Source organism: Falco cherrug, chromosome 12, assembly GCF_023634085.1.
Source record: "Falco cherrug isolate bFalChe1 chromosome 12, bFalChe1.pri, whole genome shotgun sequence".
Lineage (NCBI taxonomy): Eukaryota > Metazoa > Chordata > Aves > Falconiformes > Falconidae > Falco > Falco cherrug.
The window spans coordinates 25,022,341-25,028,340 of NC_073708.1; positions in this window are offsets into that span (position 1 = coordinate 25,022,341).

Here is a 6,000-nt window from a genome sequence, read left to right on the forward strand (position 1 = left end):
TTTTGATGCTGTGTTATTCATGCTCCCAAAGCTGAAGATTTCCAGATTATATTAATAGATGACATCCTGAACATGCCATATTGAGTACAATGCCTAGGAAGCCTCATCCTTATTTGCTGTGTCCGGTAAAGAAAGTGGGGTTTTAATTCTGCGTGTGGCACCATCTATGGACAGCTTGGCTTATTCAATGGATTTGAGGTGCTGAAAGGCACACACAAAAGTATTCAGCATGAAATGCTTGTTTCATGAAAGAGAGGGGAGCATTTCCCAAGTCAAAAAAATCCAGGCCAACGGGACTAATTGCAGTGGAAGTGAGGTGGGAAGAGTGAATTACATGTTCTGTTTGCAACACTAGAAAGAACTGCTTGGCCACAGAACAGGTAAAAATAGCTGAAAATTATTTGCAAGGTTGTCTGTGGGTAAATCTGATACATGTGGGCAAATCAGCATGGGAAAGCTTCATCTCAACAGATGGATAAGTACTGCTTTTTCCATGTTCCCCTCCACTCACAGCTTTGCTATCCTGAAATCCAATGAGAAGGTGAGCCAGGCTGTGGGCATCCAACACCTCCCAAAGAGTCTCAAAGGGATCTGGAGAGAGAAGCTGGCAGTCTTTATATTTTCTATCTATCTTCTCCGCCATCTAAGAAGGATAGGTAAAGCTAAAACAAAAGTCATCAGCTGTTTATTTCAAGCAAAACAGAGAAGAAACCGCATGGATGCAAACCCTGTCTGAGTCTTCAGAAAGTTTGAAAGGGCAGGACTGAGGGGTCCATCCACCTGCTAACGTCTGGGCTCCAGGACAAATCTTTAAATGTCAGCAGCAGTAGATGTCAGGTAGAGATGAAGGAGTTGAGCAAGGCAAATGGGAAAACTTACCTGATTCTCTGAAATATTTCCCCTGTTGCAGCTAGAGGTACAGAAACAGAGACCACCCCACACGCTAGTTCTCGTTCCCCTGCAGACACACACAGAGGAGTGTGTAGCTCTGCTGTCCCTGCCTCGCAAGGTCTTTTCTCCAGTGTTTTCTCCTCCCAGACCAGGACCTGCTTCTAACATGGGACCTGTAAAGTCGTGCTGGTATTTCAGGTGTGGAGGAAGAGCTCAGTAGCGTTAAGTGTGTGAAACACAGCTGGCTTGCCAGGCAGGTTACAAATACACTCTGTGACTCCTAATTAATCTGCCACTGCATCCGAGAGGTGATGCAGTGCTCTCCTCTGCATTGCAGATTGTGCCCCAGCCGTGCCCTTTCCCTACCACCTTTCATAACCCTTACCTGCTATTTCCCAGGCACTCATTCAGCTCAGCATCACACAGTGCATTGCATGCCTGATCTATACGTTGCTGCATGCGTGGGTTGTACCTGTGTCTGCAGACTGCTTCCGTAAGCACAGGTGGGAGAGCAACCCCTGGGGGCCACATCCTGGCTGTCCCTGCCACACCAGGCATGCTCACATTAAAGTTGCTGGTGGTACAGGGGCTTAATGTTAGCCTGTGTTTGTCTTCTGGTGGGCAAAACCAGATTCAGTGTCTGGAATGAAAGTGGATAGCACTCCCCTTCCTGCGCTCCCAAGTGATGCGTGCAAATGATGGATGAGACCACCCAGCTGCTATAGGTACATGGGTGCTGGAATGGAGGAAGTGGGCACAGCTCCTCTGGGCTGAAGGCTGAAGGTGGATGATAGCACCCCACCTCCCCATTCATGTCAAGCAAGATCAGCCAACTCGTGAACTGCAGGAGCCCTGGACTGAGTGACAGGAACATGAAGAAACTCCAGCCTGGACTGAGCTCTGCTGCATCCCAGCAGGGACATTGCCTCAAGCACCCTGTGGTGCTCCAACTCTAGCGGCAACGCTTCTCTTGTCAGCAGCAGACAGTTGTTATTGGCAGTGACAGCAAAACGCTTGATTACTTTGGGATAGGATAAACAGCAAAAGTCAAAAGTATGTATTTAACAAGTATGGAAACCGCTTTTAACCCACCTGCAACCAGAGGTGTGATTGCACCCCTTCCATCTTTTTGTTTTGTAGTGAAAGTCCTGCATGTTGTGTTTTTCAATCTGCCTGCTTGATGCTACCAAAGAATAATTTAGCCAGGGATATGTTCCCTTCTAGGAGTTGAAACCTCAGGAGAAGGCTGAATTAAGACTAAAGGTGACATTCACAATGAGCAGGGCATGATTTTGTTGCATAAGCTGCTAACCACACAGAGACATAATCCTTTGACTCCTGCACTTTACTGCTATGAAAGTATTAAAAGTCCACCAATGTCACGTCAGATAGTCCACAGCTTACCAAAGCTCTTGGCTTTGAAAATGTTGATTGCATGGCATGCTCTTCTGGCTGAACCTGCTGTTCCACAGATGGAGAAGGTCTCTCATCAATGAGGGGGTATGCAGTCAGTTCTTGTCCTTCAGTGTCGGATTATAGCTTCTCCTAGTGAATCCAGCTGCAGTCTTCCTCACTGCAATTGGAGTCCACAAGCACAGAGAGCTTCCTATTTGCTTCTGTACTGGACCACTCTGATGTTTTTGATGGACAGCTATCTATAGATTGGTGTAAAAATGACCTTACACACTTCATTTATCAGAGAGAAGAGGAAAAACTAAGCTACATCCACTAAGGCGATGCACATTTAGGCAATTCAGGAAGAATGGGTGAGAGATGGAGCAGCAGCCCCTAAGTTCATGGTGGTGCTGAGCTTCAATGAAATTGCACACAATTTTCTCCAGAATGGGACCCGGCTGAAGGTGACCCTGGGATCTGACCAGTAAGAGAGCACAGACACTGAGATTTCTGCCTCAAAATCAGTTCTGGCTGTGGAGTTAAGCCCCGAGGAGAGGAAGCCTGGCCCTAGCAGAGATTCTAAGCCTATAGTTCCCATCCTAGACTATACCTGTCTTCACTTTTACCCTATGCAACCGCTGTCTCCTCATGTCAACAAAGCAAAACTCTCCCCTTTAAGTAGCAGAATGCTCTCTGCTCTTCTGTGCATCCCATCCTATTCCCAGACCTGCCTTCCCTGCACCAAGGCATGCTGCACACTGACTTTCTGGCCTTTGCTTTTTTTTTTTTCCTGTCGTATTTTGTCTGTGCCAGCCTCTAGACAGAGAGCAGACATGCGGCCCTTCATCCACCACTGCTGATGATTTATAAGCTTGTCAACAGCTCCAGGGCTTCCAGTCACTGTGTGGGTAATGGCTGCTACCAGAAGACTTTGGAGTTTTAGATTTTCTTTAACAAAGGTCCAACACGCACCATAACTGAGTTGGTTTGATTATGCTTTTGTTCAGCTCGGTCCAAGGTCAAAGCCAAGAACAACATGAAGAAGCAATTGTAAAACACGCAAAAGCCCTCTGCAAACTTCCCTGCAGGGGTCCAAAGTACAAGTGGCTTTCAGAGGGAAGCCAGGAACAGCATCCCTGTGTCACAGGTGGGGAAACTGAGGCACACAGCAGCTGAGCACCAGATCCCAAACTTAGTCAGAAACAGGGACTAGATCCTCCTTGGTTTCATTTGACTTTAATTCACAGAAGGCCAGGTGACATGTGTAGTTTGTTCGCTATAAACAAGCTTTCTTAACCAAAAAGAAGGCTGTTTCTTTAACGAAGGAAAGAAGCGGTACTGGGAGGGAAGGAAGCATAGCAGCGGAGCTGAGCTGCTGAACCTGTGTGAGGAGGGAGGGGGAAATAGAGAATCTCATATCTGAGACCCCAGCATTAATTCATATGTTGATGAATGCCATAAATTAGATTGCAATCAGCTTGCATTCTCCAGGGACCTATTCTGTGTAACGAGGCAGAGTCGAGTCTGTTCCAAATCCAGAGAACTTCTGGAGACTCCCAGTGCAGTTCCTTCCTTCCCCACCCTCAATAAATAAATAAAGTTGGAAAAGAGGAAGGTATTAGCTGTGAATGGATTTTAATTGAAGCAATGGTAAATTCATTTCATAATCTTTAATTAGCAGAGATGCTTGCCAGAAATGTAATTTACAGGAAACTTGCTCCTTCACTTGTAAGTCACTGAAAGGTCCTAGTGATGGGGCTGAAAGGGATCTGTGGTCTTTGCAGTCTTTTAAATAATGCATGAAGGCCCAGGATGAAGGCACATGTCTCTCAGGGTGAAGCAGACAGAACAGGCAAAGGGTCTCACAGCAGATGCAGACCCTGGCTCCAGGCAAACCTCTGTCCAGCTTCTGGCTGTGGCTAAGAACCAAGCAGGAAAAAATGATGAAGGTCAGATGATGGCTGTGTTTGATGATCTGAGTCTGTGGTTATCCACACTCCACACACACACAGCCCCTCTCCAGCTCATGACCTTATCTTGAACCTCATTGCTTTTTGCAAGCAATGTCCTCTGTCCTTTTGTTTTACTCAGTCTCTTGAGATCCTGCGGATCCCCTCCCCCTGCTGTCCTCCACGAACCCTACCCCACACAGGTCCCAGAGCTCATCTTCTGGTACAGCTCTCTTAGCGAAGGTGGGCTGGGCAGCTTTTCAGAGCAGCGAAGAAAGTAGGCAAGTGCTGAAACTGCTCCTTCTCCCCCAACGTGTTCTCTACTGCAGGATGCTCTCTCACCTCAGGACACTTTCAAAGTCCATCACTTTGGGGCCAGGTCATGAGGGATCCCAAGCAAATTCTGAGTGGTTGAACTGGAGACATCCAGAGGTCCCTTCCAGCCAACGTGCCTGTGACTCTCTGAAACTAAATTACCCTGTCTGGAGCTCCCAGTGAAAGGAATGGCTGTGAGTCATGACTGGTGATTAAGGACAACTTTAGGTAGAGAGACTCAGAATAAAATCATAGTGCTTGCTTCTCTGCTTTTCTTCTCTCTGTTCATGCTCCTCTTCTTGCCTGCTTATGCTGGGATGAAAGCAAGTTTCCTTTCATCTCAATTCCTAGCAGAGCTAGAGTTGTCCCAGCAAAGGGACTGTGAGCTGGTTCTACTCCTGAAGTCTGATGACATGTTGCTAAAAAATCCCCCAATTACTACGAGAGGAGGAAGGGAAAGAAAAGAGATTCTGCCTTTCCATGCTGAAAACTTCGTGGGGTGTAAGTGAGAGAGCAAATCTACCTTGACAAATAATTGGTGCCAGCTGGGAAGAATTAGCTTGACATGCGAATCCCATGTTGGGTTTGCTAAGCCAGTCATGAGAAACCAAGTCTGTCCCTGTGCCAGGTAGCCATGGGGAGAGGGTTCCCTGAGCCCTTTCATCAAACATGGTCTTCAGACGATGCCAAGTGTGGATAACGCAGCTCCCATGCCTCAGTTTGTCCTGATAACAAGGGAATGGCATTGAATTGCTGGGTGTGTAGCACCTGGGGTGCATGGGGTTGCAGAGGTGGCAGACCTTGGTAGCCCATGCCCACGCACAAGGTCAGCCTCTGACCACCTGAGTGTGGGCATGGGGAGGTACCTCAAAGCTGGTAAGTCCAGCGGGGACTGTGCTTGTGGGTTGCTGTCTGTGGGGAGATCTTGGTTTGGGGTGGCCTCGGAGCATCCCTCGTGAGACCCAAGCATGGAGTGCTACAGGGATGGATAGGTCCAGCCTCCATCATTCCTGTAAATAAGGGGAATGAAGCAAAGCTGAAAAGAGATGCCCTTCTGGACACAGCAGGGAGCTCCTGTTTTCTCTCCCCTTCATTAAATAGTGTGTTTTCATCTAATGAAGGGGCCATCCAGAGCAATAATGAAACTCTTCTCACATCTCAGTGTTTCAAATGCCACTTCCCCTTCCCGTGCCGAGACAAACCTCAGCTTCAGCAGCTCCGAGGGTGGGCATCTCGCTGCTACATCGCTGTTTCTCTAGCAAAATAAAAGCAAAATTAGTTCCCCAAGAACTGCAAAACACCCATGCAGGGTTGTTTTTTTTTCATTCATCCTTTCTCCTCCTACCTCAATAACATCTTAATTTCCTTCCCGCTGGGCCGTGCGTCGTGCTGCCTTGCTGGAGAAGGGCAGCACTGTGCTTCCACTGGGCTTCAGGGAGCTTTCTCCCCT